Here is a 22,939-nt window from a genome sequence, read left to right as displayed (position 1 = left end):
ATTCTGGATATGTAAACCGATAACAGCCTATTGGAAAGGAAATTTGCTACCAATCAAAAGCTTTTTTGCATAGATATGGCGTGTGTTTGACACTGATTTTCATATTTATTATCAATTCCTGATTTGTACAGTCAACGGTAAAAATATGGGTATACAAATCATCTCAAAAATATGTCCCATAACTCTTATATCAGTGAAGTAAGAACTATGGGACATATTTTTGAGTAAGTTGTCTATAGAGATGCAACGGATAGTTGTTTGGCCGGATACCGGATATTCGGACTGATCGTCGGCCGGATATCCGGTATCCGGCCGGCGAAATTATACCTACATTTCGGTTTTTCAGGTGCGCATTGTGCAGGCTTTGATCTGTTTCGTAGTGAAAGTTCGCGTGGACTCATTTCTAGGTTCGACAATGAGTGCGCGTGCAATAGTGGAATGTTTAAAATGTTTTAAAATAATAAACGAGTACGATTATGACCATGACGGTTTCTTAAATCCAATTTGTTGACTCCAAAATCAAGCAAAATTACTATCCGGTATCCGGCCGGATATTAAATAGTGGGCCGGATAGGCCGGATACCGGATAGTAACCGGATATGCGGTGCATCTCTAGTTGTCTACACCCATATTTTTACCGTTGACTGTACCACAAGTTTGTAGACGTTCTGACGTACGTAAATAAAATCAACAGAGGTAAGTTACCCTGATAGAAATGTTATAAATGTTATTATATTGTTTTTTTTTAACTTTTTGAATTAAGGTGGTTCGCCTAGGTTACTCAAAACTTAACTCTCGCTAGATGGCACCACTTTTGCAAAATTTCAGGTTTTATTTTTTTGTGAAATGGTCATGGTATTTGTATACTTAAAAGTATGTTTCGCGCACTCTTTAAATAAATATTGAACAATTAAAGTAAACATTGAATACTTCATTGTGCAAAAACCACCTTTTTAATTCGACGGAGTGTTGCTGTCACGCTTTTTCCTAGTATTACTCACACATGCAAACAGTGTTTCCGTGATCCTTGTAGTAGACAATTTCACACAACGTAAGTAGGTAAGTTGCATTGCAATAGCGTAACGGTATGTTCGTGGAAATAACTACGTGCAAGAGGATTGGGGTTCAAGACTGGTGCGAGTAGGTAATTTCTTTTTGTTTCTCCTTTGTGTTATCTTACCTTTAAGAGGGCGTAGAGGAGGGTAAATTTTCAGATTCTGTCAAATTACCCCATTTTACACACAAACGCAGCTCACGCACACTACCTCAATTTACTGGGACAGGTCAGTGACCACTAATGTTTTTTTAAAGGTGCTGCTTCGAGTTTAGTGTTAACTACTAACCTTCTTTGAGGAATTCAAACTGTCACAGCTTTCCTTTGTGAGAAGACAGAGAAAAAACACTTTTTTATATATAGCTTTCCTTGTTTGTTCATGTCATGTCATAGGTATGTGACGTATTAGGTAATTAATTATTTTCGTTGTTGACTTTTCGACGCTTATCATGAATAGTGACACAAAACAAAATGAAATGCCATTCGACTTTAAATCTTACCAGTAAAAGATAGAATATTAAATGCAATAGCATTTCATTTTTAGTTGTACCACTGTTCATGATAAGCGTCGTTTTGTATTAAGATAGGTTCAAAACGGCGACGCTCTTAACTGTCCATCGGTGGACCTTATGCCTTTTGTAATAAGGTTTACGGACTGTCAGTTAACAGTGTGGTGGTGGGCAATGGTAGGTATGCGGTTTGTAGACAGACCGAATTAAACCTAGGAGTTTTATTATTAAAAATATAAGAAATCATCTCATCTATCTACTCGAAAAAAGTGGACTATATCTAAAATTATCCCTTTATTACTTATAGGTCTTGTAACATATTTTTTTACAACTAAAGACGCTTATTTAATTTCACTTATAACTTAATTTTTAAAGCTCTGTTAATAATAAAGCTTTAAAAACATCTAATAAAATTCAGGTACTACACTTATACTTTTGTAAGTCAGTAAGTGATGCTTACTTAAAACTTATTGGGAAATCAAATAACTCATAATTACCTATATTAAAATATATAAATGTACTATTTCATCTCATTTCATCCCAATCCGCATTGGGCTAGCGTGGGGACTATAGCCCAAGCCCTCTCGCGCATGAGACGAGGCCTGTGCTCAGCAGTGGGACGTATATAGGCCGAAATGATGATGATGATTTCATCTCATACGTTCAATAAGGCCCAGGACCGGGCCTTGTCACCCGCACTGACAGAGGGCCTTTTTAGCCCTACATAATATTAAAGAACTGTGTCCCGGATAGTATGGGTTCTGGTCCATGGCGCGTCCTGAAGTAACTTATACAGTGTGTAATCGTTAAGTGTAGCCAGGCTATAATTCCGTAAATATAACAGATATCAGAAAACTTCAAATTGATATCAAAAGTGCGTTACCCAATGAGTAAAATTACATTTATAACTTTTTTTAAATAAAAGTAGAAATATCTCAAACATTAACTTCAAACCCTCCCATACATTTAGTACGACGACTCACCCCTCAAAGAACGTCGGTGTCCTAAGAGACAAAACTGCTTGAGATTCATTATTTGCGATAGTAAACTGTAATAAAATAATAAAACTACCGTTTATTAAATAATAATCTCAAGCAGTTTTATCTCTTACGACACCAACGTTCTTTGAGGGGTGAGTCATCGTACTAAATATTTAGGAGTTAGGGAGGGTTTAAAGTTAATGTTTGGGATATTTCTGCTTTTATGAATAAAAATATTAATGTATTTTACTCATTGGATTACGCGCTCTCTATATCAATTCGAAATTTTCTGATATCTGTTATATTTACGGAATTATAGCCTGACTACACTTAACGATTACACCCTGTATATCATTAGATAGTTCATAGCCTATATCGATAGAATATATCGTTCTTATGAGCGTATTTGGTGGGCATACCTTATTATTAAAAAAGTCTACTGCTTTATACTCGGAGTAATTAACAATGGAGCCGCCATTAACAGGCGTTCCCCTCTGTCGAAAATAGGCGGCCAATGGTCAACCACATGTCAACCATATGTATGGACTGACGTTTGGCTGACTTGACGTACCTATACATTTGATGTGCCCCTCCCCCGCAAAAAACGGCAGACTATTTTGTACCGAAAATTTTAGACATGGCGTCTCCGTTGGTTATATCCTCTAAGGCTTTATAATAGGGTGGCACTGGTGGCAGAAACTCATTTCATTTGTAAAATTATCACCTGTAATTTATCTGTAAAATATAAAAACATTGTATTCACACTTTTCAAATGCCAGATGATTATTTTATTTAATTTTATTTCAATATTTAATGTTTGACTTGCCACGTGCGGTGCCACAATTATTATTCAGAAAAAATATATGAGTGCCTATTTTATAGTGATACTTTTTAGAATGGAGAATAAATGAGCAAAATTTAACAATTTTTTTATTTAGTACAAATCACCACACTGTGATTGTAAAAAAATACATATAATATTCATTTATTGTGCAAAAATCAGTTTATTTGTATGAATCGTTATACATACCTATAACGATTAAAAACTGAATTCCTCGTCCCTAGATTATACAAAAATGATATATAACTTGCCCTAGTTGCTAAGAGCATGAAGAAATATAGCATAGATTGGACCGGGGAGCCGACCATTTCCCCTCTTCCCTTATTTTTGGTATACGGTACGATCTCGTTGCTACCGGGCCTTATCAGCCCATTATTTGGTAATAACGGTATGCAAGGCATCTAACACAACTAATAAAACCTCCATGAACAGAAATGGGTGACATATTTTATAAGATTTGACAGTATCCAAGAAGAATCTTCAGATTCAGAATCATTAAACGGCAATTAAGCCACTAGTATTGGGTTGCCTATAATCATTTTTCTGTGAATGTACTCGTAAACCTCTATCCGTTAGTATGCGATTCATTAATGGACGCACCATGGCCCAAATCGGGACACAGTTCTTTAACACGTAATGTTAATAATCAGTGAACATTATTAATTACGCTCAAATGCTTAAGTTTCAGTACAGGTAAAAGTACATATGAGCTGTACTTTTAATTGTTAGTACAATCGGCATCAAATAGATAGTGACGGCCAAAGTGACCAAATATAGTTATAGGATCTAAATGTGAACGAATAAGGTCAGGTGAGGCATATAAGGCCCACCTTTATATTAACTGAAATAGTTTTATTAATAATCAGGATATTATGATCAAACCAATTCAATATATATTTCTCATTTGTTCATGTTTCTTACACTGCTACTGTTGCTGTTACTGTTACCGACACAAACACCAGAGAGGAGGAGATCAAAATACGCATCCAAAACGCCATGCGGTGCAGTGCAGCCCTCCACAAAGTGTTGGTGTCCGGGCTTCTCAGCAAACATACAAAGTTACGGATATATAAAACCGTTATACGGCCTATCCTAATGTATGGCTGTGAGGCCTGGTCCCTAACACTAAAAGAAGAAGGTCAGCTCCTGGTAGCAGAGAGAAAAGTTTATCGCAAGATCCTGGGACCTATTCAGAGAGATAACGGCACCTGGAGGATCTGGAAAAATGCCGAGATCGAGGAGTTAGTGGCCGAACCCAATATCATCGGCGAAACGAAAGCGCACAGACTTCGCTGGTTCGGTCACCTACTCTGAATGGGAGAGGATCGGGCTGTCAAGAAGGCGTTCTTGGGACGTCCGACTGGTAGCCGTCCGGTGGGTCGGCCCAGGTATCGCTGGGAAGACAGTGTGGCGGCGGATCTACTTCAGCTTCGCGTCAGTAACTGGCAGGAAGTTGCGCAGGAGCGGGACAGGTGGCACGCTCTCGTTTCGGAGGCCAAGACTCTCTTTGGATCGCTGAGCCAAAATAGTTAGTTAGTTAGTTCATGTTTCTTAATATACCAAAATAGTTATAAAAATATTCCGGCGCTTTTGAAAAATCCATTTTATAAAAAAAACATACCATGTTGGTTCGGAACCGGGCCTTGTTACTGGCACTGACAGTGGGCCTTCTTACAATTAGTCACAGTACAAGTTCAAGAATAACAGAAAATACTACCGGGCCTTATTAGCTTTTATCATGAATTAATTTCATCTTAGATTTAAAATGGTCTATAGTAAAATACGGCCTACATGAGTCATGGAAAAACAAATTGTATTTTATTTAGTACCTATTTGTTGTTCAAAATCTTCAGTAAGCTAACTTATAAGACTCTATCTATTATAATTAATCTAGATTGACAGTTTACTTAGCAAATTGTACTTTTACCTTTAGGTTTTATGTCGGAAATATTTCACCCAATTTGTACTGAAACATAAGCATTTGAGCGTAATTAATGATGTTTACTGATTGTTAATCTTAAATATACCTATTATGTAGGGCACTTAAATTATTTTAGCGGACCAAGCGGATGTGTATGTTTGTGGACCACTTTTTTATTTAAATAATTAAATTGTAATTCATTCAAAAAAAGCTATTACAATTAGGGATTTAGATACCTCACCTACCTTATTACAAAGCATTACAAAAATGTCCAAAGGCCAAAGCCACGCCGATAAGACATAAGACCTCATAAACGACTTCATAAATATAAACGTTCACTGAAAAAACCCAAATTCATTTCTGATAATTTTATTTCGTTACTGAGTTATCGTTTTGCACCGAATATCAATGAAATAAAAGCACGTTGTTGTTTGATAGATACATTTATATAAACAGGGTCTCTATTGTTTCCCAAATAGTTTTAAGTCATAATGTATTGTTTGTCCGAATTTTCGTTAGTCATAATTGGTTTTTCTCAGAAACGCGTAACTTTTCAGGATTGCCATAAAACAAACCTAACCTAACCTAACCTATCTATAGAATAACCTTAGGAAAATCCTGAAAAGTTAACGGTTTCAGTTTTATGACTAACGATAATATGACAAACAATACATTATGACTTAAAACTTTATGGGAAACAAAGGGACCCCATATAAACATCGTCACATGAAACCAATATGGGTACTCGTAAACCAGACCACTGCGATGCCACTGGCTTTAAATATCGTTCTTTCAACTGATGATATAGCCACAAAAACCCGCTGAAACTGCAGGTCGAGTCTTGATTTCAATTTCTTGATGATACTTATATCATTGCATTAACTTTCAAAGCACATGATAGATCTTAGAATAGCAACAAAACTGGTTGAAACTAAGAATTTTATTGCTGAAATTATGTGAACAACATTGCTTCGTCTTCATAAATAAAATTTTAATAGTTTATATTGTTTAGGCTAAAATGTGAAGAATTTTGTTGATAAATTGTTTATCTAGTATATTGACATTATGTCATATATGTTTTTAAAATGACGTAATATGAATGCACACCAGCACAATGAAAATTTATTCCAATAAGAAATAACAAATCTTCAAACTTTTTTCATTTTAAGTGAATTAGGAAGAAGCTAATTATACTGATTTGGTTGTATTAATATATTTTATTAAATAATTTGTCATATTTTTTAAGTATTATGACTCGTGAATAAAAATAAATCGAAATTTTAATGACTCTAGATCTCCGTGTGACGTTATTTATTTACCCTATTAATTTTGAACACAGTTTTTCACTGGTATCATCATTCGTATACGGACATGAATTTCTGTCAATATATATGCCAAATCGAACTGTCAACTTGGAAAAAAGAAGTACGCGTCCGCTTCCAACGGCCCACAGCGGGCATCTGAGGAGAAGGAGAATTTGACAGATATGGCGGATGTATGGAAATTATACGAAAGTTTACGTTTACGATTGAATTTCACTGTAGCCTTTAAGAGGAAAAATAGGAAAAGCCTGATTCGTTGTAGTCCAGTTATCTGGCTTTCGAAATCACTCGATTTTATAGCATGAGCATCGATTTTTTTATACAAATTTTACTAAACGCTGACACTCGTTCATCACGTTTTAGGTACAACTTTGCATAAGTGTATTTATTATATTGTAAAACATTTCAGATTTTCAAGGGTGATTCGTTGTAAACACACTCTTTGGGATATTAATGACATTTATTATATTTTTTTTTATCAAGAGATGTGAACGCTAGCGACTAAACGGTGACTGCCTTTTTCGCTGATTTTGCTCGATGCAGTCTTAAACGAGCAATTATTATATATATGTTACTGTAAAAGCCCGAAGTACGGCAAAACCTAGGATTTACCGGTAAAACCTAGGTTTTACCGATGCCGATCGGTAAAAGCCCGAAATGTTAAATCTTACTAGTTTACTTCGGGCTTTTACCAACACCGATATGGTAAATCCTAGGTCTTACCACGGCAACCGGTAAAGTTTGAATCATGCACTGATTCTTGAGATTATTAGATGAAAAGTAGGTAGGTTTGGATCTCCCGGTTCTGCTGAAGGTGAAAGAGAACTCTACTAGCCTGCATCGTGGCTAGGCACCCAGGTTTAGGTATAGTTAACTTTAAAACCGAATCTGCAGCTGGCCACTTTATTGAGTAATAGAAACGCGTTCCGTATGTGTTTCGCTTTCCAGATGACCAGGGTGCCTAGCCAAGGTGCCAATGGTTTACGCTCCGTAGCGACTGAAGCGCAGCCGTGTCTGTCGCATTAATATGGCAGAGTGATAGAGAGAGGTATTACCCTAACGTTCGCTACGGAGCGAACGACTGGCATCATGGCTAGGCACCCAGATTTAGGTATAGTTAAGATTACCGCCGAATCTGCAGCTGGCCACTGTATTGAGTAATAGAAAAGCGTTCCGTATGTGTTTCGCTTTCCAGATGACCAGGGTGCCTAGCCAAGATGCCAATGGTGTACGCTCCGTAGCGAACGAAGCGCAACCGTGTCTGTCGCATTAATATGACAGAGTGATAGAGAGAGGTATTACCCTAACGTTCGCTACGGAGCGAACGACTGGCATCTTGGCTAGGCACCCAGATTTAGGTATAGTTAAGTTTGCCCGAATTTGCAACTGGCCACTGTATTGAGTAATAGAAACGCGTTCCGTATGTGTTTCGCTTTCCAGATGACCAGGGTGCCTAGCCAAGGTGCCAATGGTTTACGCTCCGTAGCGACCGAAGCGCAGCCGTGTCTGTCGCATTAATATGGCAGAGTGATAGAGACAGGTATTACCCTAACGTTCGCTACGGAGCGAACGACTGGCATCTTGGCTAGGCACACAGATTTAAACGCTTTTTAAAAATCAAAAAACTATTACTTATGAAAGCAGAAGAATATAAATGATCGTATTTGATTTATAATTGTTACATATTTGCCGTAACTTATTTTTAAAATGTGTTTTTCAATTAAAAGACACGTCAAGATTGTTTACCTTATTTCTAATGCTAAAAAAAACAAACTATAGTAATAATTGTGTTTTTCATTCATAGACAAAATCCATTATTTTATCCACAGGAAATTTTATATATCTCTTTTTTATTGCAGTCAGGATGTCCTGATTGTAAAAATAAGAGAGATTAGGTAGAGTATAATTTCTAATTTTCTTTGTCAAAAATAAACGAATACGTGTAGCCCATACCATACTTAATCAATCGATTTATGATAATAAGAAAAATTAAATAAAAATAAAAAAACAATACGAAATTTAGATGTAACAAAAATACAAAAAGTTATGTTCCAGCATACAATTGACTGGGGATCGAACCGGGAATCTTCCGTTTGTAAGCAAAAAAGCGACTGTTTGCATAACACGCCATGATAGTTCTTAGCTAAGCTGACGAACTTCGGGTACTTATTCTCGCTTAGGTCAATTAAGTACCTGTCAAACGTCAGTGTCAACAAAATTGCACTAAACATGACGGCACTCCAAATTCGCGCCGTGGTCAGCCCGGCAACGTCGGAAATGGTATGGCAACGTCGCAAATGTATCTGTACACGACATTTGTGACACACACATACGTAAAATTGATGAAAATTTAACTATGATTTTTGCATGATTTCTGTATGAAACATTGTTTTCCTGTTAATTTCGCGCAAACGAATATTCGAAGGAAGATAAATGCGGAAATATTTATGTACTAATAGTGTGTAGTTACTTAATGAGCTTTGATTGAATTTTGTATGAAAATCGAACCACCTTAACTTACTTAAATTATTTATACTAAACGAAATTATTAACTAGCTTCAATCTAAAATAGGCCCCTGAGGCATTGTACCAAGGATATATATTGTATGTAAATAAATGATTAATATGTCAAATCATTTATTCACATTTTTTGATCCATATTTTGATAATAAATTAAAATATTGTTTTTATAAGACATTGATAAAGTCTATTGGTTTCATTGATACCGTTCCCATCCAACTTTATATAGTAACCTGAAACTTTAAAGAACTTAAAATCATCATCAATCATCGTCTCCCGATTGATACTTGGCCAGATGATAGTTGAGATGCTATTAAAAAAAACCGTCAGCCGGTTGTATAACGGTGTAAAGACCGTCAGTTACTTGCATTAACCATGTAAAAAATACGCACCTAACATTTACCTATTATATGTCCATAAATCCGCATAAGACACTTATTGAATGTCTGATGAAATCCTACATGCAACGTTTCATGATTTAGATATTACTATAATAATAAAAAATAAGTTCAAATACTAAAACCCGACTACTGCAAATCGCGCTCTAAAAAGTATGAAACAAGATAGAATTCTTATCTAAAATTATCAAGCAGGAAATATTATAAATGTTACCATTTCTTTATATAAAAATACAACGTAATATAATTTACAGATTTTTTATATATTTACAGACATTCAGAGGATCGCCGTGGTCGTATGCCACATTACTTTTAAGTTTATAATCGTGGCATACGACCACGGCGATCCTCTGAATCTCTGTAAATATATAAAATAATTGGCCAAGCACGAAGTCAAGACTACGGTGTTCAGAGCACCGTACGACACATCCCTAGGTGGTTTTAAGTTTGGATACTAATACTAATTTATCCCATAAGTACATTTTATTGACTAGGAAATAAGAAGGTAATGTCTGGGAGCTCTGGGACCTTGGAGTTTGGACTTTTATTAAAGTCCTCTGGGCTAGTATAGGTAATGTAGAAGTTACAAAGCTTCTACCTTAGATATATTTTTTAGAGATTAAAGATTTTATTTACCACCTTGTCGGGTTGATTGTATATCCATACCAAATTACCCCTCATGATCAGGTCATCTAAAAAGCAAAACGCTTAAGTAGCAAAATGCCTGAAACGGATGTCTAAGAAGCTTTATACCTAAGAAGTAAAATACATTACAATCATAATGCCTAAGACTTAAATCATCCAAAACGTCAAATGTCTGAGTAGCAGAGTCACAAAATATGCTGTTGCCTAATTTATGTAATGTCTAAAACGCAAAACAGCTGAATGGCAATATACTTTAAATTAGATTTACCTAAATTGTAGTATATCTGATAAGCAATTGTCCTGTATACACCAATAAGTAAATTATCTTGACGTGTATTTTACAAAATAGGGATCTATAATACGAAAATTTTGTTGCTGTGGCATCATTATAGTAGATCTTTTAGTCTTGAATTAAAAATTGGAGTATAGAGCCACCCGGCACCCGCTACAATTGTAGTGTTATTGTGACAATTTGACAAGCTCTTCGCGAAAGTAATATCTGTTTATTGGCGAAATTATTAAGTTTTTTTAGCACACATCCCGCCCGAAGGTAAGTGGTAATTGTGGCCTATGGACGCCTGCAAAGCCAGTAATGGACACTTTCACATTTGTCGCACCTGTCACCGTGGTGAAATAGGCCCTTGGAGGGCTTAAATCCTTAAAAGTTAGCTTGTTTTAATTAAAGGAAACATTCCCTTATTTAAATTAAAAGCGGCCAAGTGCGAGTCGGACTCGCCCATGAAGGGTTCCGTAGCAGCAAGTAACATATAACATAAAAGTTATTTATGACGAATTAAAAAAAAACTACTTACTAGATTTCGTTCAATCCAAATTTGGGTGGTAGTTTTGATGGTAATGTACATCATATACGCAGTTAATCCCATGATAATTATCTCATCATCATCACATAGCGTGATGTGCAAGTCGCAAAATGTGCAGGCTACGCAGGATTCATGTTCTATTAAAACTTTGTTGTACAGTTGCAATCAGACATATCGAAGTGGCCAAGGTCTTCACAAATATCTTAACAAAGCCTTTATTTGGTTATAAAAATCATGGTCTGATATTTTTGAGTACACTGACCGCTTCGATATATTTGATGGCGACCGTACCACGCGTTTGGCAGGTAGTGAAATTTAAAATGTAATTTAAAGTCAATAAAATAGGCTTATCACAATTAATATCTTATAAATTACTTTTATTAATTTGCATATTGCTGCTGCTGGTATGTACATTTTTGCTGACTGTACAACACTGACCGCTCCGATACATTTGATGGCGACTGTACAGTCAGCGTCATATAGTTCGTAGCAGTCAAAGTGTCAAAATAGTCACACCATACAAGTTGTAGGGATGAACTATATCGCTGACTAAAAGGTAGGTAGGTTACCTGTTAGACGACATGGTGCGTTTCTGGCATTTTGCTACTAGGTCCTAATGCGATTTAGGTAATCAAAAAAGCAGACATGGTGCGTTTCAGGCATTTTGCTACTAGGTCCTAATGCGATTTAGGTAATCAAAAAAGCAGACATGGTGCGTTTCAGGTATTTTGCTATTAGGTCCTAATGCGATTTAGGTAATAAAAAAAGCAGGCATGGTGCGTTTCAGGCATTTTGCTAGCTAGCTGTTGTGCGTTCTAGGAATTTTACTACTTAGGCTTTTGCCTTTTTAGATGACCTGATCATGAGGGCTCTGAATGTCAGTAAATATATAAAAAATTCAGTAAATTATATTACGTTGTATTTTTATATAAAACAATGGTAACATTTATAATATTTCCTGCTTGATAATTTTAGATAAGAATTCTATCTTGTTTCATACTTTTTAGAGCGCGATTTGCAGTAGTCGGGTTTTAGTTTTTGAACTTATTTTTTATAATGCATATATTTCAGTTAAAATTTATTGCACAATAAAAAAAATAAGTACATATGGCGGACTTAATGCCTTAAGGCATTCTCTACCTGTCAACCATAGGGCAAAACAGAAATTCTCGAATGTGGGTGCAGTGAAAAAAAAATACTTCGGAAAACATAACAACTATAGTTTGTGCGGAAAGAGAAGAGTCGTGAAAATATAGCCCATAGGAGCCCATACATTCTGCGACTTCTTTTTCCTAAGCAGTTTTAGACATTGACAACATTATTTACAATGTTACACAAATTATATCACTAGGTACATATGTATAGACATACATACATATCAAGTTAGTAAGAGACCGCAAGCTACTTAAAGACACGAAGCTACTGATTCTTGGTAGAGCGAGTGCACTGAAAACTGCAGGTAATGCACAATACTACCAGCGTAATGCAAAGTGACTCCAATTACTTTGATAAGTGCACTATTAGGTAGTGACCTCTCGAGGCAAATTTGAAATTGCTCAAATGTAACTGGTGACATGGTGACACTTAATGTACACTTAATGTACAAATGCATGATTAATATTTGCGTGTGTAAAACTGGTCCTTCGCTGAAGGGCCATGGTTCATGAAATTGACAGACAGTTAAAGAAAATAGAGCTCCGGTTGTAATTTTTTGGGTAAATATATAAGTATTTCTCCAAATTGCATAGCGTCACCTAGAACAAAAATAAGTCATGCGCCCTTATACGAAGATTGGCAGTACTCATTATAATCATATCTCTGTACAGTCACCAGCAATAATATATGACGTTTCACGTGTAATGGTACTTACGTAGACCCCGTTATGGCTTAGGGCGAGGGCGCGGCGGTCATTAAAACCGGACCACCAAAGTGTGTAATAGCATTATGTTAATACTAGCTGTGCCCGCGGCTCCGCCCGCGTGGAATTCGGTTTGTGTCAGTAAGCTGCTAAATATATAAAAAATAATAAATTACATTACGCTGTATTTTTTTACTCAAAAAATTATAACATATATAATTTCCTGCATGATAATTTCTTAAAATAACTCTACCTTATTGTTTCATACTTTTTAGAGCGCGATTTGTAATAGTCCGACTACGCCCGACTCTTTTAGTATGAGAAAGTCGAAGTCACCTAGCTTTGGACCGCATTCAGCGCGCCACGTGCGTCGGGCTTAGCCTGATGCTTTGAGTATGATGGTGCCTTCGGCTCCCAACTTTGGCAAGCGTACAGCGTGTCACGTACGTCGGGTTACGCCCGACGCTTTGAGTATGAGGGAGGCGCCCGGCTTTGGAACGCGTACAGCGTATTACGTACGTCGGACTACGCCCGACACTTTTAGTATGAGGGCGCCTTCGGCGCCCAACTTTGGCAAGCGTACAGCGTGTCACGTACGTCGGTCTACGCCCGACTCTTTTAGTATGAGGGCACCGAAGACGCCCAGCTTTGAAACGCGTACGTTACGCCCGACGCTCTGAGTATGAGGGCGCCGGAGGCGCCCGGCTTTGGAACACGCACAGTGTGTCAAGTTCATTGGGCTACGCCCGACTCTTTGAGTATGAGGGCGCCGAAGGCGCCCGGCTTTGGTAACCATACAACGTGTCACGTACGTCTCCTTTAGTATGAGAAAGTCGAAGTCGCCTGGCTTTGGACCGCGTGCAGCGCGCCACGTTGTCGGGCTACGCCAGATTCTTTTAGTATGAGGGCGCCGAAGGCGCCCGACTTTGGAACCCGTACAGCGCGACACGTACGTCGGGTTAAGTCCGAAGCAGTGCCGGATTAAGATATTTTAATGCCTTAAGCATTTCTAGACCATGGTGCCCCCTCTCCCTAGGGTCATTAAGATCACAATATTTTTTTGGTAAATTGAGTGAAGTTCATTGCCGCATTACAGCTGAGAATGGAAATCAGTCACATTATTTTATCTCGATAATTGACAGTGCCGCAGCAGTAATGTTGCAACAGAGTACCTAATGCTGTTGCAGTCGCCACCCGAATGTTACCTTTATCATATCTTAAGTTAGAATGTAATTGAAAACGCGAGCGAAGCGAGCGCGAAAATTTTTCGATATAAAAACGCAATTTGATACACAGTTGTACATTTTTACTTTTAGTATGAAAATCAGTTACATCATTTTATCACGAAAATTGACAGTGCCACAGCAGTAACGTTGTAACAGAGTAATGCTGCTGTAGTCGCCACCTGAACGTCACCTTTATCATATCTTAGAAAGTGAGTGAGTGAGTTTTTATATCGAAAATTTTTCGATATAAAAACGCAATATGATAGACAGTTGTACATTTTTACTTATAGTATGAAAATCGGTCACATCATTTTATGACGAAAATTGACAGTAACGTTGCAACAGAGTAATGCTGTTGCAGTCGCCACCCGAATGTCACCATTATCACACCTCAGAAAGATATTAAAAACGCGAGCGAAGCGAGTGCGAAAATTTTTCGATATAAAAAACGCAAGTTTATTTTAGTCCCAACCAGGCGCGAATCCAGGATTTCATACAAAGAAGGGATGGGACAGTTTTCTATCAGCCTAGCTTCGCATAGGGCTCGATAGTTAAGGGTTTCAGCGAGGTTGTTTTCATGCATAAAAGATGCAAGAAAGCAGAGCTTGGAATTGATCAAGAGAATTGAATTGGCGAAGTGTGAGCAAGGCAGTAGGCCCAGCTGCGAAAGAGGAAAGCTTGGATCTACACACAAGTGTAATTAAGGCAGAAGATCAACTTTGCCGTAAGGCAGAAGGCCTCGCATAAGACCTAACGCCGAACCGCAAAAGAGTGAGAGAGAGTGAAACCAAGATAAATAAATATATACCTACATACAAACACGAACGCTGAAAACACAATACACTCTCTCTCACTTTTTTTTGGGTAGTCGTGAAAAAGATGTCACTGTGCAATGAGGGGTAATTTAATTAATTTACTGTCGTTTAATTTTGTTGTATATTATTAAATCGACATAATTATTCAATTAAATTTGTTGATGTCCGTATCCGTACCCACTCATCGAAACTTAGAGTTAATTTGGCAATAACCTTCCTCGGTGGCTATTCATGCCACTACGTATTAAATTCAGCGCCATCTGTTAGTTTACCAGGGTACTCAATAGTGGTAGCACATATTTGAAAAAAGTTTGCCCCTCCTTCCTAAGTAGCGCCATAAGATTCAGGGGCAAACTTGAATCAAGCGAGTGTTGGCTACCCCCCCTTTTAAGGGTTGAAATTTTTTATAGCCTATAACCTGGCCGGAGATTTTCTAGACAGATTAGTAAAGTTTGCATCAAAATCCGTTCAGCCGTTTTCACGTGATGCGCGTTCAAATAAACAGACAAACAGATAAACAGACAAACAGACAAAAATTCTAAAAACTGTTGGAACGTGTTCTGTTATCGATTCTAAGTATCCCCAGCCAACTTTTTTTCAAATATCTTCCATGTACAGACTTTCTACCCTCTACAGCTTTATTATATGTATAGATTGCAAGCTGAGAGTCATTGACATAAATCTATCTATACATATAATAAAGCTGAAGACGGTCGAAAGTCTGTACATGGAAGATATTTGAAAAAAAGTTGGCTGGTGATACTTAGAATCGATAACAGAACACGTTCCAACAGTTTTTAGAATTTTTGTCTGTTTATCTGTTTGTCTGTTTATCTGTTTGTCTGTTTATTTGAACGCGCATCACGTGATAACGGCTGAACGGATTTTGATGAAAACTTTACTAATCTGTCGAGAAAATCCCCGGCCAGGTTATAGGCTATAAAAATTCAACCCCTAAAAGGGGGGGTAGCCACAACACTCGATTGACTTATGTTTGCCCCTGAATCTTATGGCGCTACTTAGGAAAGAGGGGCAAACTCTTTTCAAATATTGCTCAATAGTTGTGCTACAACTATTGAGTATCCTGGTAAACTAACAGAGGGCGCTGAATTTAATTCGTTGTGACATGAATAAGCCACCGAGAAAAGATTTTGCCAAATTAACTCTAAGTTTAGAAAGGGGGTACGGATATATCAACAAAAATAATTGAATAATTATGTTGATTTAATAAATTAATCTTCTTCTTCTTCTTCGTCGTTCCCTCATGACTGAGGATCGTGACCAATAACTATGTCCCTCCATTTATCGCGAACAAGGGCTATGTGGGCTGCCCTCTGCATGGAACCACATGCCTGTTTTATGGAATCCGACCATCTTGCAGGGGCTCTTCCTCTAGCGCGCTTGCCTTCAACTTGCCCCAGTATGATGTCACGTTCGAGGCTGTGGTGTGGCGACCGCATTATGTGCCCAAAGAATCTAAGAGCTCTCTCCTGGCAGATTGTTGAGAGTCGTTTGTTGATTTTGAGTTCTCTCAGAATGGACTCATTTGTTCTCATTGCGGTCCATGGTATACTTAACATCTTCCTCCAACACCACATCTCGAAAGCATCGATTTTGCTCTTGTCTAAGCTTTTGATGCACCAGGTTTCTGCACCGTACATAAAGATGGAGAATACCAGTGTCCGCACCAAACGTGCCTTGGTACCAAGGCATATACCTCGATTCTTCCACAACTTTTTGAGGTTAGTCATTGCACTTTTAGCCATTCCAGCTCGTCGCCGAATCTCTTGCGTGCAGCCACCACCATTTGTTATTAAGGACCCTAGGTATACAAAGTGGTCCACTTTCTCATAGCCATCTAGAGCATTGGATTGAGGAAGGACTTGTGCTCTGTCCACCACCATGATCTTGGTTTTACTGTGGTTAATTTTCAATCCAAGTTTGAGGCTCTCTGCTTCCACTTTCTTCAACAGAAAAGCCATCTCTTCCTCGTTAGATGCTGCAATAGTGGTGTCATCTGCATATCTCAGGTTGGTGATCTTACGGCCGCCTATTGTAATGCCGACTTCCACGTCCTCCAGTGCTTTCCTCATGATGTACTCGCCATATAAGTTAAATAGTTTTGGAGACAAAATGCACCCCTGACGAACCCCTCGTTCTGTATGAAACGGTTTCGACATCTTGTCATCTAACTTAACAAAGCTTGTACCATCTAGATAAAGATTTTGTATCAGAAATACAAGGTGTTCAGGCACTCCCATCTCTAAGAGTACATCCAGCATTGTACTCCACTGCACGCAATCAAATGCTTTAGCATAATCTATGAAGCACAGGATCACAGGTTTATTGAACTCTCGGCATTTCTCAATGAGCACACGAACATTCATAACTTGATCTCTGGTCCCCTTACCAGCCACAAAACCAGCTTGTTCACAAGGGATCTGCTGATTTGTAAATGCGGATAGTCTAGCATTAATTATGTGCAAAAGGATTTTACTAGCGTGAGACATCAACGATAGCGTGCGGTAGTTTTCACACTTTCTTGTAGACCCCTTCTTGTGAAGAGGGATGACAGCGGATTGTGTCCAGTCCTGTGGCCATTGACCAGTTTTCCAGACTTTATTGCACAATCTGTGTATAATGTTGGTACCCTCTGTACCCAGGTGCTGGATCATTGCCGCTGATACACCGTCTGGACCCACCGCTTTGTGCTTCAGCTTTTTTATAGCATTCTGTACCTCCGAAAGGAGTATGGCAGGTTCTTCAGTATGCTCATCCCATCTTCTCTTTGTAGTGGAGCCTTTCTCATCACGATATAGGTCGCAACAGTAACCTCTCCACCTTTCCAGCACGTCCTCCATGTCTGTCAAGGCGTTACCATTTACGTCGTCTACAATGCATGACTTAGGTTTACAGGTTCCCGTAAGTTGTTTAACCTTCCTGAAGAGGTCCTTAGTATGGCATTGATTAGCATGACCTTCAATCTCATCACATATTCTGTTAATGAACATGTTTTTATCCTTTCTGGTGGATTTCTGTACCTTTTTGTGCAACTGATTGTACATGGAACGCTTACTGTCAGTGTCAAGGCCTTCACTCTTTAGCAGTCTCCTCTCCTCTCAATAAATTAATAATACAACAAAATTAAACGACAGTAAATTAATTGCCCCTCATTGCACAGTGCCATCTTTTGGGGAACTGAGTAAACATTAAGTAATCAAGAAAACTAAAAATGAGTTTACATAGTTATTAGAGGTAAAATAAACACACATATCAACACGCGTATAATTGCATAGTTATTTAGAATTATTAATTTTCTCCATCATGAATTATACCTAATCGTAATTATATCGCACCCATATCAAATCTATATTCATACGTATCGCCTACTATAAGCACTTAATAATAATGACCACGAAGGTGGGTACTTTGAAAAAAAAAACATTGACCTCTGTCATTTGCAGTGCCGGATTAACCCTTTTAAGCAAAATAAGCACTTGCTTAGGGCACCAAAACCGTAGGCAAATAAAGCGCAGGCTGCATCAGCACTGCAGTCGTCCTGGAGTAGGTACCTACATGAAACTTTTATACGTGTACATACAAGTACCCATCTAATAACGAAGGGCCGTAGGGATCAAGTAAGAGAGTGCGGGTACGTAAGAACATCTCCAACGTAGGCTTTCGATTTGACCTTACGCGGAGGCCCTTAAACTCATGGAAAAAAATCTTGCTTTCGGGCTTGCGGCCAGCCGATTTTCTCGACATAGGCTACCGATTTCATAGCGAATTTTGCTCTCATGCACGCCAGATTTGTCGGCCAAGCCGAGTTGCTCCTTAGCCGCGATCCTGGGACCTAACTGTCAAAGTGTTACGCTACGTCTTACGTAGGCGAACAACGCGCGAACGCGGCGCGGCGCGGCGCGTTCGCGCGTTGTTCGCCTACGCGCGTTAGCACTTTCGAGTGAAGCCAAAGAGCGAGCAGTAGAAGAGTCGTGATTACATGCATAGATTCGATTTCAAGCCACTCTTTTGCAGTTCGGCGTAAGGTCTTACGCGACGTCTTCTGCCTTATGGCAAAGTTGATCTTCTGCCTTAATTAAACTTGGACGTGGATCCAAATCCAAGCTTAATTGCGTTTTTATATCGAAAAAAGAAAAAAGTTTTCAATCACTTTCTAATGTATGGCGACTACAGTAGCATTACTCCGTCGCAACGTTACTGCTGTAGCACTGTCGATTTTCGTGATAAAATGATGTGACTGATTCCCATATTAAAAGTAAAAATGTACAACTATCTATCAAATTGCGTTTTTATATCGAAATATTTTCGCGCTCGCCTCGCTCGCGTTTTCAATCACTTTCTAATGTATGGCGACTACAGTAGCATTACTCCGTCGCAACGTTACTGCTGTAGCACTGTCGATTTTCGTGATAAAATGATGTGACTGATTCCCATATTAAAAGTAAAAATGTACAACTATCTATCAAATTGAGTTTTTATATCGAAATATTTTCGCGCTCGCTTCGCTCGCGTTTTCAATCACTTTCTAATGTATGGCGACTACAACAGCATTACTCTGTTGCAACGTTACTACTGTAGCACTGTCAATTTTCGTGATAAAATGATGTGACCGATTTCCATACTAAAAGTAAAAATGTACAACTGTCTGTCAAATTGCGTTTTTATATCGAAATATTTTCGCGCTCGCTTCGCTCGCGTTTTCAATCACTTTCTAATGTATGGCGACTACAACAGCATTACTCTGTTGCAACGTTACTACTGTAGCACTGTCAATTTTCGTGATAAAATGATGTGACCGATTTCCATACTAAAAGTAAAAATGTACAACTGTCTGTCAAATTGCGTTTTTATATCGAAATATTTTCGCGCTTGCTTCGCTCGCGTTTTCAATATCTTTCTGATGTATGGCGACTGCAGCAGCATTACTCTGTTGCAACGTTACTGCTGCAGCATTGTCAATTTTCGAGATAAAATGATGTGACCGCTTTCCATACTAAAAGTGACAATTTACAACTATCTATCACATTGCGTTTTTATGTCGAAAAATTTTCGCGCTCGCTTCGCTCGCGTTTTCAATATCTTTCTGATGTATGGCGACTGCAGCAGCATTACTCTGTTGCAACGTTACTGCTGCAGCATTGTCAATTTTCGAGATAAAATGATGTGACCGCTTTCCATACTAATTTTTTTAATATCGAAAACTATTGATTTTGGATTACAGTTTTATTTAGTGGTAAGTACCTAATTGTAAAATATTGTATCTGGACTGCATATCCATCTAGCATATCCATCTGTCATCTTTACTTCAAGTTCCGCCTCCAGGGGAGAGGGGAGAAATTAAGATTAGAAATTAGCCGCTTACTGACACAGATCGAATTCCACGCGGGCGGAGCCGCGGGCACAGCTAGTGCATTAATAAAACAAAACTATATGTGACGTGCCACGGAAAAGGTACCTTATGGCGGCTGTCGCTTACGTCGCATATAGCACCGCAATAGTATTGGAGCGGCGTTAATAATTGCGTAAGCGCCGTCCGCCATATGACCCTTGACGTCACATATATAAACTATACGTGTTCGTTGAACCTTAATGATAGCCAGCGTGATCATCTCATAATATTCCGCAACTTCAACTCCGCACGAAAAATTTAAATAATGTCCTCCATCTTTTATGTAGTACATAATATATTTATTCGTTTATCTTTCAGTTACAGCAGGTATAAGAGCTAGTTGCTATAGCTGTCCTAAGCTCGGCGTCAAACAGCCGGCGAGACGTCATTTAACCGAAGTGCTGCGTGCAAAGTTTTATACGGAGCACTAATAAACATTGTTGAGTTTCAGACAATAATGGCGTGGACCAGTATAGCCGCACTAGGAAAGGTGCTGGCGAAGCTGCTTTTGTGGCTGCGGTGGCGCGGGCGGAATCGGCGCGGCGGCGGCTGAAGTTGACAGCATGCGTGCTCGGCCCGCCGGCGCTGCCGCTGCTCGGCAATGCCTTACTCTACATGGCTAAACCTAATGGTAACATTCCATTTCTGACCGCAGCTGCACTACTAGTACGAAACGTGCCGGTTTTATTGTCAATTTCCATAGTAAGATGAATGGTAGTGCTGCTGTCGTTGGAAATGGACTGTCGCCTTAATGGTAATTCGTTTATAAACCAGTTTATAATTCTATTTAACGTCGTTTTTATGCCACGAGTACACCAGAATGTGTATGACACGATAAATAAAATGTAAGTATCATGTTTATCTGCAAAGAACTTAGAGGACATAAGCAAACGGAGTGGCCATTAACAGGGCATTCGCCACTGTCGAAAATAGATGGCCATTATTGGCCAATGTTCATTACACATTGTATGGACTGACGTTTATCTTACATGGTTATCTGACGTTGCGTATACATTTGACGTGCTCCTCCCCCGCGAAAATCGGCAGACTGTTTTGTACCGAAAATTACAGAAAAGGTGTCTCCGTTTGGTTATATTTCACTTCAAATAACAAATACTTCACAATTTTTAAAAGTTGTTGAACAACAAAAGTGTCACCGTTTAAGGAGTACAATCTATGTTTTAATTATTTGCTCGTGTTACAGGCCACACCCGGTATAATAATTTTAAGTATTAACTTACTACTAGTAGGACTCCTATGACTACGACAAACCTAATAACAGCTCATACGTTGAAATCTGTCAAATTATAAAGGCTGTAGAGCGTGACAAAGAATTCGATACACATCATACATACATATAAGCGAAATCCTTTTTTTGGCTTTGGCAGTCGGGCAATAATAGTTAATGATCTGTAGCTAATAAAAATCCATTTCTGAAGAGTGCTTGTGCCTATAACATAATCAAACGAATTATGAATTTCACGACCGCGAGTCTATGTGTCACGAACGTGGACTCAAAAGTCCGTGGTGGTGACAGATTTTGGAAAACTAGAGGTAAATTGATATAGAATTTACTTATTTTCTTAAAAATACATATATGTTATTCTTACATTGCAACACAAAAAATGCATAAGAATAAGAATTACCCAGGTACTCATCACTACAAGACTAAAGGTGACAGTCCATTTCCAACGACAGCTATACTGCTGTTCATTTTACTATGGAAATTAACAATAACACCGACGCGTTCAGTACCAGTAGTGCAGATGCGGTCAGAAATGGAATGTTACCATAAAGCTTCAAATTTATTATTCCTGTTGAATATTATAATTAATTGCAAAAATATTTGTTCAAAGATATATTATACTTCTAATTTACTGTGATGTGATTGATATACGTCATAGAAAATAACCGTACAAGTAACAATAATAATAAATTGTTCACTTGGCTATTATATCAGGCATTGAGGCTTAATAATACTTGCAATTAAATCGGGACCAGTCTGACTTCGTAGGTACGTACCTAGCCAACCTTTTTAATGACTAGTTAGGGTTCCGTAGCCAAATGGCAAAAAACGGAACCCTTATAGATTCGTCATGTCTGTCCGTGTATATCACAGCCACTTTATTCCGAAACTATAAGAACTATACTGTTGAAACTTGGTAAGTAGATGTATTCTGTGTGTGAACCGCATTAAGATTTTCACACAAAAATAGAAAACAAACAATAAATTTTGGGGGTTCCCCATATTTAGATCTGAAATTCAAAAATTTTTTTTTTTCATTAAACCCATACGTGTATCTAGGGATAGGTCATCAAAAATGATATTGAGGTTTCTAATATCATTTTTCACTAAAGTGAATAGTTTGCGCGAGAGACACTTCCAAAGGGTAAAATGTGTCCACCCCCCCCCCCCCCCCCCCGTAACATCTAAAATAAGATAATGATAAAAGTAAAAAAAAATATATGATGTACATTACCATCCAAACTTCCACCGAAAATCGGTTTGAACGAGATCTAGTAAGTAGTTTTTTTTAATACGTCATAAATCGTAAACCGCAATTTTATTATGTTACTTGCTGCTACGGAAGTCCGACTCAAACTTGGCCGCTTTTTTAA

The 22,939-nt window shown here is 38.2% G+C and overlaps 1 protein-coding gene across 1 annotated transcript in view; it reads right to left on the bottom strand.

The window, feature by feature from the left end:
• LOC134674530 (cytochrome P450 4g15-like) overlaps window positions 1-22,895 on the bottom strand; it is an 80,229-nt gene extending 57,334 nt beyond the window's left edge. The window contains exon 1 of the mRNA XM_063532630.1: window positions 22,801-22,895. The gene's annotated coding sequence lies outside the window, so the exon portion shown is untranslated. The remainder of the gene's footprint in view (window positions 1-22,800) is intronic.
• Between the last annotated feature and the right edge of the window lie 44 nt (window positions 22,896-22,939).

This window comes from Cydia fagiglandana, chromosome 20 (assembly GCF_963556715.1).
Source record: "Cydia fagiglandana chromosome 20, ilCydFagi1.1, whole genome shotgun sequence".
Lineage (NCBI taxonomy): Eukaryota > Metazoa > Arthropoda > Insecta > Lepidoptera > Tortricidae > Cydia > Cydia fagiglandana.
This window is presented reverse-complemented; position numbering and strand designations above follow the sequence as displayed.